The 12,739-nt window shown below is 42.6% G+C and overlaps 1 pseudogene; it reads left to right on the forward strand.

Moving 5' to 3' along the window:
- Positions 1 to 3,265: 3,265 nt before the first annotated feature.
- On the forward strand, positions 3,266 to 4,024 carry LOC102026190 (annotated as a pseudogene).
- The last annotated feature ends 8,715 nt before the right edge of the window (positions 4,025 to 12,739 follow it).

The raw sequence follows: 12,739 nt of genomic DNA on the forward strand, positions 1-12,739 counted from the left end.
TTTAAAGAATAACACAGAGAAAAGACAAAAACAAAACAGGAAAAAGGATATGGATGTGTTCTGGTAAATGACAAAATAAGCTGAAGCTTGAGACAGGAAAATAAGTGGACTGCATAGCTGTTCAATGTTTCTTCTCAGAGAATTGAAGTTTTGAGGAAATGAAACCTAACTCTCAGTGCATTGCCAAGAAAAAAATCCACATCTGGCCTCCTTCCATCTCGCTGCTTCAGGGCTACCCAAGCTGAAGAGTCTACTCATAGTACAGCCACCAAAAAGTCCATTCCCTAGGGACACAAAGCTTCCTTGTGAATAGAAGACAAAGGGAAACTTCCTGGCTGTTGACAGGAAAGCAAGAGAATAAATCATCTATCAGGTGATTTAACTACAACAGTGTTTGTGGCAACAAACACAACGGAGAGACCATCCACAGTCAAGTTTCAATTTGATTTTGCTAAGGGCCATCCCCTAGCTTTCCTAACCTTAAGTAGATGCCCACATCTTATGGCTGTTGTCATACTTAAACCTACCAATAGCTCCATCTATTACCACAATTTGCAACTAACACAAGAGACTGAGTGAGGAAGAAAATGCAGGCTGACCTGTGTAGTGATTTATCCCCTTTTGTCTCTAGCCCACACTTCTAATTCTCTTGCAAATATTTATGTGAGATGCACGCACACATATACTTAATCTGAACATGTATACTGTTTTAGTTACTTTTCTCTCATTGCTGAGACAAAATTCCTGACACCCAAAATTGAGGAAGGAAATGTTCATTTTTTTGTTTTTTGGGTTTTTTTTGTTTGTTTTATTCTTTTTCTGGTACCGGGAATCAAACTCACGACCTCATGCTTGCCAGGCAAGTGCTGTGCCACTGAGCTAAATCCCCAGCCCCAGGAAAGGTTCATTTTGCTCAGTTTGTGGAGATTTCTAGTCCATACTCAGCTGGCTCCAAGGCAGAGTGGCATGTGGCAGAGGGCAACAGTTCATGGTGGTGGAAAACAGCAAAAGCAGCAAGAGCAAAAGCAGCAAGAGCAAAAGCGGGGAGGAGCAGCTGCAAGCAGCCTCTTTCCCTCCCTTACATTGTATGCAAACTACCTGCCCCAGGGATGGTGTAACACTCACATCTATAGTCCCAAGACTGGACCATGAATCAATCAAAAACTAGAAGCCCACCCCATGACTACATGAGGCTTTGGGGTGACATCCAGACACAAACCATAACCTTCTGCTCCTGGCCCCCTAAAGACTCATGTACAACCCCTTATGCAAAAGGCATTTTGTCCATCTGCAAGAGTTGCCAAAGTCCTAACAGTTTGAGCATTGAAAATTCCAAGTCCCAAGTCTCCTCTGAGATGTAAGGCAAACTCTTAGCCATGAGCCCCTGTATAAAAGAAAAGTTAAACACTTCCAACATTCAAAGGCAGAAGATAAATATTACCATTCCAAAAGATACAAACAGGAGGATACAAAACACTGGGACCAGTGTCTGGCGTGGTGGCGCACGCCTGTAATCCCAGCACTAGGGAGGCTGAGGCAGGAGGATTGTTGTGAGTTCGAGACCAGCCTGGGCTACAAAGTGAGCTCAAGGCCAGCCTGAACTGCATATCGAGACCCTGTCTCAAAAAGACAAAAAAAAAAAAAAAAAAAAAAGCACTGGGACCAAAGCAAGTCCAGTATCCAGCAGGACAAACATTAAGTCCTGAAGTTCCATGTGGAACATCTGAAGCAATCTGTGATAAACTATGAGCTCCAAAGGGCTTGTGTGGTTCTGCCCCTCTGGCACATGGTGGCTGTAGCTCCTAGGGCTCCTCTTTTGGGCCCACTTTGCTCCTTCCTTGCAGCTTTCCTCAGACAATCCACATTCCTGGCTTTTCCAACCTTCTGAGGTCTCCACTGCACTTTAGATTTCTCACTCACAGCTTCACATATTGCCCTTTCAGGGGCACATTGCCTGGCCACCCAGGTGGAAATCAAGGAGGAAGCCTTTTTAACCTCAGAACTCTTGCATTCTGTATGCACCTAAAACCAGCACCATGTGGATAATGCCAAGGTCTGCTGCCAGCTGGAGCAGTAGCCAGGCCTTCCTGTCTCTTGGCTGTAGGGGTTGAGTGCCTAGATCACTGGGCACTCTGAATCCAATTCTGAAGAACAAATTCTCTGTGCTGCTGCCATTCTGAAAACTGGTGTGGCCACTCCCGCCATTCTGGTACATGGTGCTCTGCTGCTTTTTCCTCAAAGCAAAGTCTTTCACCTTTGCAGTTCTGAGGCTGCAAAGGGTAGAGATTTGTGGCTTCTTTTGATGTCCTCAGACCATCTTTTCAATTTTGTTCCTTCTCAGCACCTGAGATCTCCTCAGCTCCATCATTGCAGTCCACAACTTTACTGGAGCTTTTTTCCTAGCCAAACTCATATATTTTAAGTCATCTTGCTGGGCTCTTTGCTCTTGATTCTCAGCATAAATCTGGCTAAAAGCCCCCAATAACAGCCACACCACTACCTCAACATTTGGCTGCCTTGAATTTTCTTCTGCCAGATTAATTAGTCCACCACCCTTAATCCCAGTCTTAGGCAAAGTCTCTGGACACAAGCAAAATGCAGACAAACTTTCTGCCAAGCCATAACATACATCATCTGGAGTCCAACACCCAATGCAGTCCTTCTTCCTAGCAGAAACCTCCCAAACCTGGTCTTTACTAGCAGGGTTTCTATCAGCCTTCTGGTCTCCTGAGCTTTGATCAGAATCTCCCATACACAACAGCCAAAAGCATTCCAGCTCTACTCTTTCAGGCAACATCTCCAAACCTTTCTAAACACTTCCCACAAGCCATTTCCAAATGCTCTTGAACCACATGGTCAGGTATAGTCACAGCACTTCTCTGGTACTAGAGTTTGTCTTGGTTACTTTTCTCTCACCGCTGAGATAAAATACCTGACACCCAAAATTAAGGAAGGAAAGTTTATTTTCCTCACAGTTTGTGCAGGTTTCAGTCCATACTTGGCTGGCTCCAAGGCAGAGTGGCACATGGCAGAGGTTCACGGCAGTGGAAAACAGCAAAAGCAGCAAGAGCAAAAGGGGGGAGGGCATCCACAAGCAGCCTCTTTCCCTGTCTTACATTGTATGCAAACTACCCACTCACATCCATAATCCCAAGATTGGACCATGAATCAATCTTAAACTCTAGAAGCTGGCCCCATGACTGCATGAGGCTTTGGGGGGACATCCAGATACAAACCATAACATTTACAAAATATGAGCTGTGCCATGAACTCAGAGGACCAGAAGCTGAGGATGTGGTTGGGGCCAGACCAGCTGGTCAACAAGGAACTCGACCTCACCTTGCTGTGCTTGTTGTGCACCTTCTGCCAGAGCTGCTGCAGGAGAAGCCAAGGCTGGATGTCTTGATCAATAACACAGAGGTCTTCAAGTGTCCATATATGAAGACCAAAGATGGGTTTGGGAAGCAATTCAGAGTGAACCTACCAATAGCTCCATCTATTACAGCTCCATCTGGGGTATTTCCTTCTCACCAATCTTCTGCTTGGATTTCTCAAAAGTACAGCTCCCAGCAGGATTGTAGTCATTTCTTCCAAGTTTTATAAGTATGGAGACATCAACTTGGAAGACTTAAACAATGAAGAAAGCCATAATAAAAGTTTCTGTTATAGTCAGAGCAAACTGGCAAACATTCTTTTTACTAGAGAACTAGCCCACAGCCTAGAAGGCACCAATGTTACTGTCAATGTGTTACATCCTGGTATTGTAGGGACTAATCTTGGCAGGCACGTACACATTCCACTACTGGTCAAACTACTTTTCAATTTGGTGTCATGGGCTTTCTTCAAAACTCCACTAGAAGGTATCCACACTTCCATCTATTTAGCTTCTTCACCTGAGGTAGAAGGTGTGTCAGGAAAGTAGTTCGGAGATTGCAAAGAGGAAGAATTATTACTAGGAGCTACATGTGGCTATGATGAAGTTACTGCAAAGTTATTTTTGGACAATTTCAGCAAAGATGTTTGAAATATATAAGTTCAATGAGCAATACAAGTACATTTAAATATTAATTGGGCAAGCATAAATTACAAATTACATAACTAAGTATCTTGAGAGGGTTATCAAGTATCTTTGAGTTTCAAGGCTAAAGTGTTAAGTATTTCTACTACAATGCTGATTTTTTTTTGGCAGGGGGAGGTAACATGCCTGCTGTGTACATCCAACTGTTAACTTGGAATAAATTTACTGATACACAAAAAAAAATTTACAAAATATGCATCACTGTTTTGTATGTATTTATCTGAGCATATATAAATGATAATATACCATACATATTGTTCCTCTATCATATCTTATGCTGTCCTCACACTGGTTAGTGTACACTCAGTTTTGCTACACAGTACCTCACTATGAACTTTCATATTGTTCCCGGTTCACAGAACTGCTGCCATGATCATCGGAGAGCCATGTGAGAAATTCCATGGAATAGATGCGCGGGGCGGATATGTGTGTACACAATTTAGCTGAGCGGTACCTAGCTGATCTCCATGATGAAAGCACCATTAGAAACAGGACTCTGAAGGTAGATGCCAGAGTGTAAATCACAGCTACTCTGCTGTTAGGTGTGTGCATTGGGCATGGCCCCACGTTCTTATTTATAAAAGCATAAGTAACTACAGTGCCCCTCCTGAAGTTACTATGAGAGTTACATGAGAGAACCATGTTCAGCGCAGTGCTTGGCACTTGGTAAGTAAATAAATAACATCACAAGTTGTCACTTTTCTCCTACTCCGTAAAAGATTTTCCAGTGGATTGGATCATCACCTTAGAAGGTTAACAGTGCTCAGCCTCCTCGCTCCACAGAGAGGACAGTAAAAGCAGGAAGACCGAGGTCCGTGCCCCAGGCGGTTGGGTGTTACTGGAGGAGGAATGCGAATGAGCTCTTTGGGTGCCCAGGCCAGTGCTCCTTCCCCTGCTACAGAATGCCCGTGGCAGCACTGGGATTCCACACAGGCAAAACCGAGCCAGAACTAGAGAACAAAATCTGCTCCGTCCCTCCTCACACCTCACTCTACAAGATGCGCATGCTCACTCTGAGCTCATAAGTGTCCAATTTTCTGGCTTGCCTGGGCACATTGAGTGAAGAAGAACTGCCTTGGGCCACACGTAAAATATATAATGTGGTTAACGTTTACAAGTAATGAAATTTCTCTCATTTTTAGTATTTTATATTATAACTTTTTGCGGGGGTGGGGTTGGATTTTTTGTTGTTTTTTTTTTTTGTTTTATTTTGTTTTGTTTTTGGTGCTGGGAATTGAACTCAGGACCTTGTGCTTGCCAGGCAGGCGCTTATGCCACTGAACTATATCTCCAGCCTTATAACATTTTTTGAAACAAGGCAGTATAAACTGCGCGGGGTGGGTGCAGGAGACAGAGCACTGCATGGCACCCTCTCCCAGACAGTGTTCTGCTGTGGCTCGCACAGTCCAGAGGCTAGCACTGCACCATCAAGTCAAGAAAAATACTGCCAAAACTCACTCAAGGGTAAAAGTTCATTAGCTGTCCAGGGCTTCACGTAGTCCTCACAGTACAGGCAGGCTGGACCCGTCCGGTGTGTACTCCTCTCCCAGCACACATACTGTCTGACAGTCACACTGATTCGTGGCCAGGCGGAGAGTCATGGAGGGACTGTCCCACTCTCAGGTCTAGCAAAACCAATGTCGGTTCTTGATAATGCGGTAAGGGAAGCAGTCACGGAGGGAAGGATCATTCTTGGAGAAAGAAAAGCTGTTCCTCTACAGGACTGAAATTTAGCTGACTGCTGCCAGCGGTGGTGCTCTCAAGCATCCTGTCTCAGCTGTGGAGCTCACCCTGTGATCTTCCACAGCCTCCGGTTCACAGCTCAGTGCACGGAGTAGGACCTGGCTATTTTCTCATGACCGGCAACCTTTGCCCAGAGCTCTCCACTGAGCGGCTAAAACTTTGTCCAACTGGCTCATTGGTCCGAGGCTCCCTCTGGCCAATCTTGCCTCCTCGCCCTTCTATTGTTCAAAGTGTTACCCTTTCCCCCAGTAAAACACTTACACTCTTCCATTTCAAGGTCTGGCACAACAGAAATGACAACCATATTTACATGGCGGTCCTCATTACCGTGTGATAATACAACACTAGGAAATATACTGCTGGGTGCTACAGTGACACCTGATGTACGAATGCATAGGCTTTGAAAGTGTACTGAGGCACAAGCAGCATCTTTACTACACAAAATCCGTGAAGATCTTTAACATAATTGACGAACACTAATCTACGTTATTTATTTTGTGATGTGATCCAATGTTTACTGAGTACTATACATTTTTTCTACACTAGAAAAATTCTAATTCCACCTGGAAACCTCCTCTTTAGTGTTCTATCAGTATGTCATAATTTTTAAATATGTGTCTAGACAGGACTGTATTTATCATTAACTAGGACCCCCCCAAAAATATAAATTGAGGCAGGATCATTTTTCATAACTTGTTTCTCATACTTGAGCTAATAAAATCAGCAACTAACTCTTGGTATAAACGGTAGACCGAATGTATTTAGTGTGCATTAGCACCCTAAGTTAAATAATGGAATTTCAGAGTAGTTAATGAATGAGCCAACAATTATAAAATTAAAAGAATCTTAATCCAGGATGACTCTTTCTAAGACAGAGAAACAGAAGATCTGAGAATGTGTAAATATGTCAGTATAAATCATTTTAACCTGCATATTTTATTTAAAGTCCAAAAAATTTGATATACATAATACATTATCACAAACTGTCATTTTATAATATTTTTTAACTTGTAAACATAAATGAAAAGTAGTCTAAAGAAATCATCCTCCATCTGGAGAGGTTTTGCCACCCAAGGGACATTTGGGAAGATCTAGAAATGTCCAGAGTAGGGGGCAAAGGAGATGCCACAGGCATCCAGTGAGTGCAGGATAGGAAACCTACAATATATAAAACAATTCCCCAAAACAAAGAATCACATGGCCCAGAATGGCAATACTGCCAAGGCTGGAAAGGCCCGTTTTAAAGTTAATAGAAAAAAGTATTCAGTGCCCTCTGATTTTATTGAAAGGAAAAGGAAATAGTCTGTCCACTCTTTGATTGTGGTTTTTCTTTATCGTACTAAGCATAATTTTTTTCTTTTTTTTTTTTTTTTGGTTTTTCTCCGGTACCGGGAACCGAACTCACGACCTTGCACTTGCCAGGCAGGCACTTTGCCGCTGAGCTAAATCCCCAGCCCCTTGTACTAAGCATTATCTCACCATTTTCCCTAAAAGAATTAATCTAAAGTACTGCATAAAATAAATGGTTAGATTTCATTTGCTCCTTATACAAGATGGTGGTTAAAAGCATTTTATCCAGATATTTTATGAGACAGTGAAGTAGGAAATACATTACAGATCACCAAAGTTCTGTAGCTCTCCTGCAAATTTATCATCAAATTCTTGAGGACTTTTTCCATACATTCATCATATTATTCTAGAAACTTGGTGATTTTTGTGGTTTGAGTGTACCCTATTTTCAAGCATCCACTGTTAACATGATTAGTTAATATATGACACACAGATTGTTTGGTTTTTAGCAAAACTAATTCTACATGAAGCACCCTGGGCACGTTAGGCACCTATTTCCTAGAAATGCTTCTTAAATTTTAACGCACGTGGTTATAACTATGACAAATTGATTTTTTAAATTGTACTTTTAGAATAACTAAAATTTAACCTGATCATTTTTAAAGCCAATAACATCGTTTTACCTTTGGATAGTACCCATCGGTACGTAAATCAAAGCTGTGACTTTGTCTCGGTCCAAGAATTCTAAAACACAACAGCGGGACTTCATGCTACGGTCAGGATGCGCCCTCCACCGAACAGCAGAGAAATAACCTGGGTCCGTTTAAATGCACAGCATTCAAACTGCATGACACTCAACCACTACGCTATCTTTTCTGGCTCATCTGAAAAACGGACTGTAAACCTTACATTTTATTTCACTCCAAAAAAAAAAGTGCGGATGAACTGCACCTTGCACATTCCTGGGTGGAAGGTCGCCTAGAAAAATCCCTAAACGATATTAACAACAGGAAAACGACAAGCACCCCTTTCCCTAACAACCGGGCTGTATTTAAAGCGGCATCTTTCTTCTTTCTACTCTCTTTGCTTCAGGTTTACACGACTCTGTATGGGCGACAGCCAGTGATCCTTTCCGACCGTGGGCCAAGCGACGCTAAAGTTTTAAGTTGTCAAGAGCGGTGATAAATTGCCAGCAGAGGAAAGAAATTTCAATTATTTAAACGAGAATCACGAGGTTTCAGAGGAAGAAAAGTTCCTTTACTTGCAGCTTCGCGTTCCTGAAGCAGAATCCCTCTGTTCAAACACAGCCGCGGGTTCGAGGGCGCTGAGCCGTCCCGAAGCCCGCGGCAGGGCAGGGGCGCGCGGAGTGGGGCTGGCGCGGGCTCTTACCTGGGCTCCGGCGAGGAGACAGCCTCGGAGGACCAGCCAGCCCCACACGTAGGGCGCCGCGCCCGGCCGGGCCATGCCCGATCGGCGGGAGGTGGAAGCGAGGACCGCTGCCCGGGTCAACGTGGCCGGCGCGGGACAAACTCGCGGGGAGCGCGGGTGGCGCTGCGCCCGGCTCGGCGATGCGCGGTCTTCCCGCCCCGGAGGGGGCGCGGGAAGGGGCGGCCCCTGCACCCCCTGCGCCAGGGTCTCAAGCCGCTGCCGCCGCCTGCGCTACACAGCCTCTGCTCCGCTCCTCTGGTCCTGGGCGCTGGGGTCCTCGGGAGCGCCCACAAGCTCCCTCGCTGCACACCGCGCCAGGGAGGCTTCCGCGCAGGAGGTGGCGCGTCCGCGGCTGCCCCTGCACAGTCCCAGCCCTGGAAACCGGCTGGTTTCCTCCGAGCCCTTAGCACAACGCCGCGTGCGTGCACGCGGGGAGGGGGTGTATCTCCGTCCCATCATCGCCGGCTATAAACGAAAAACAGGATTTTGATGATAAAGGCACTCAGTCCTGCGAAAAATTACAGTCCTAAGGAAGCTATCTGGTTATTTCTGTCAAAAGTTCTTGTTTTTGCCCTTGTTTGTGTCTTTTGTAGGTCCGCTGTTACATTCTGACCACCGGCACCAGAATCAGGTGTTTTGTTTGCTAAAATGCATATTCCCGGCTTTTATCTCAGACCCACTTCATCACTGTAATGATTATCCGTGAACTCGCAGTTTTATGTAAACCACCAGCGTCTTCTATAAATGTTTAAAAATTGAAATGTTAAGTATTCTTACATTGAATACTTATCATTTTTTTAATCAAATGCACAGGGTAACAAATTTAGCCTTTTCCATGACGTGTAGTTTAAAAAATATTAAGAATCAAAGGCATATTTATCTTCTGCTGCTGGTTTTATTTTTGAGTTGTGTGGAAGAGTCGACTTAATCATGATTCATTTCTAAGTCTTGCTGGTCCTACGCAGCCTGGATAGGGGAAGCACTATTCCAGAGTCACAAAAACCTTTAAACTAACATGAGGTACATTCCATTTGTAGGCTGGAAATTAAAAGATACATTTAATTTTCATTCCTCTGGTGTTTTTGTTATCTTACAGCATTTATGACAGCTAATAAAGTGCCATGGCCCCTGCAAATGTAACTGGCAGTAATGCAAAACTGATTGATTTAATTAAACATAACAGTTGTCAAAAGCTAAAAATACTAAGGAAGACTTTTAATGAAATTGTGCATATTACCACAGAGCTGCACTCAGCTAACAATCTGGAGATTTTCCCTTAATTGCATGTGGTGCAGGGTGTGTGGGGGTGTGCTTTTAATGTACCATCAATAAAGTAGAGCATATTTCCATACTTCCAAAACTGTTACACAGATTTAATGCAATCCCAATCAAAATAGCACTAGCATACCTCACAGAGCTAGAGATAACAAAGTTAAAGCAATTCTGAGCAACAAAGCCCGGGCACGGGGGCATCACAATCCCTAACTTGAAATTATACTACAAAGCTACCATGATAAAAACAGCATGGTACTGGCAAAAAAAAAAGACCCAAGGATCAATGGAACAGGTTAGAAAATGCAGAAACAACTCCAAGCATACTCAGCTATCTTTTCTGTGACAAAGGGGCCAAACACTTTCACTAGAAGAAAGATAGCCTCTATAATAAATGGTGCTGGAAAAACTGGCTTTCTATATGCCAAAGATTAAAACTAGACCCATGTTTCTCACCATGCACTGAACTAAAATTGAAATGGATCAAAGATACAAGCATTAAAGCAGAAACACTAAATCTTCTGAAAGAATAGGTAAAGCTCTTGAAGACATAAGTGTAGGTAAAGTCTTTACGAACAATACTCTGATCGCATGGGAAAGATTACAAACCATGAACGACTGGGATCATATTACATTCAAAAGCTTTTGCACAGAAAAAGAAACCACCAACAGAATAGACAGACAACCCACAGAGTGAGAAAAAATTTTACCAGCTATTCCTCAGGCAAAGAACTAACATCTAGAATATATAAAGAACTCAAAACAATCAGACCCACCCTCAAATTTAAAGGCTCAATTCAAAAATAGGCATCTGAAATGAATAAATATTTCTCAGATGAAGAAATACAAACAGCAAATAAATATATGAAAAATGCTCAAAATCTCCGGTCATTTGAGAAATGTAAAGTAAAACAATACTGAGATTCTATCTCACTCCAGAAAGAATGACTGTCATCCAGAAACCAGCCAGTAACTAATGTTGGTGAGGCCATGGGGAAAAAGGAATCCTTCCCCATTGCTGGCAGAGTGTAAATTGGTACAACCACTCTGAAGTCAGTATGGAGAGTTCTCAAAAAAACTAAAACAGAGGTTCCAGCTGATCTAGCTGTTCCCCTCCTAAGTATCTTCCCAAAAGAGTTAAGAGCATAATACCACAGTGATGTATGCATACCCATGTTTATAGCAGCACAGTTAATAATAACTAAATCTTGGAAACAGCCCAATACCCACCAATGGATTAATGGATAAAGAAAATGGGGTATTTATACACAATAGAGTACTACCCTGCCATAAAGAATGATAAACTTGAATCATTTGTATGAAAATGGATGCACCTCGAGACCATAATATTAAGTAAAATAAATCAGACACAGATTTAAATATCATATTGTTCCTCATGTGAGAAACTCAAAGGGCAAATAAGGAGCATGATGGAGCATAGATATTGGAAATAGGACAAACAGGTTCAAATGGAAAGGGGAACAAAGGATGGTGGGGGGCAAAGGGAGGAAGAGAACAGGAAAAAATGAGAATAGAAGGAAGCAAATAAAGACAAAGCTTTTGTAAATGAGAAGGGAAAGAATGATTCAAGGGAGGGGAAGGGGATGGGATAAAAGAAGAATCAAGATACGTCATGTATAGGTACAAATTCCCTATGATGAATGTGACTGATATCTTTGACAAATGCATACAAGTTTAAAAAAAAGTTTAAAAAAAGAAGTATATGCAGGGGCTGGGGATTTAGCTCAGCGGCAAAAGTGCCTGCCTGGCAAGCGCAAGGTCGTGAGTTCGGTTCCTGGTACCAGAGAAAAACCAAAAAAAAAACAAAACAAAAGAAGTATATGCTCAGAATAACGAAAAATATTATAAGAAATTTAATCTTCTCCAATATCTTAATGAATACTCTCTAATCCTTAAATTCAGATATAATGAAAGCATTTTCACAATATAGACACATTATCATTATTAATCATAATGTCTTAATTCTAAAAAGGAAGCAAAGATATTGGGGTTAAGATTATTTTATTTAATCCAACATATTCATAAAAGTTGTAAATAAATCTCCACTGCTTTCTTATGTGTTATGCTCCAAGAAGTCTAGACTACAGGGTATTTGTTGCTAATAAGTTCTGTTTTAGTTACTTTTCTCATTGCAGAGACAAAATACTCGACACTCAAAGTTAAAGAAGGTTTACTTCAGCTCACAGTTTGTAGAGGTGTAAGTCCACAGTTGGCTGCTTCCAAAGCAGGGAAGCATGGCAGAGGGGCATCTCAAGGAGAAACAGTTCATGGCAGGGCAGGGCAGGTAGAGAACGCAGCAGCAACAGCAGCAAGCCTGCTTCTTATCCAGGCTACCAGCCTTCTGGGTGGTGCCAACCACACCCAGAGTGAGTCTTCTCTTATCACTCTCTTAATCCCAGTATCACAAACTTCATCCCTGTGTCATACCCTAATTCAGCACTTTTAAACTCCTATGATCACATGCAGCTTTGGGGGGAACATCTACATAGAAGCCATAACAAGATCTTACTGGGTATCAGATGCTGAGTTAATTTTGCTCCCATTACAGGTGCCAGCTAAATGTTACCTGTGAAGTTCCTGGAGATAGAATCATAATCAAAATCAGCAGAAATTCAGGGATATGGGCAGTGAATTGGTATGTCTCGTGTCCTAATAGTTTGGAGAAAGTTTTCTAAACCTATATTTATTTCTCCCCTTCTAGGTCTTATAATGATTATCTCAACACATCTCCCCCAGAGTGATTACTATTGCTTGGTATTTCAAATACACAACTTGTAAAAAATTGTATACAAAGACAGAGGATTTCAGGATTTAAAGTATCTCTGTACCAATACAGAACAGGTCACTAGGAGGGGCTGGGAATTTAGCTCAGCGGCAAAGCGCCTGCCTGGCAAGCGCAAGGTCATG

Source organism: Chinchilla lanigera, unplaced genomic scaffold, assembly GCF_000276665.1.
Source record: "Chinchilla lanigera isolate Chin_1 unplaced genomic scaffold, ChiLan1.0 scaffold00056, whole genome shotgun sequence".
Lineage (NCBI taxonomy): Eukaryota > Metazoa > Chordata > Mammalia > Rodentia > Chinchillidae > Chinchilla > Chinchilla lanigera.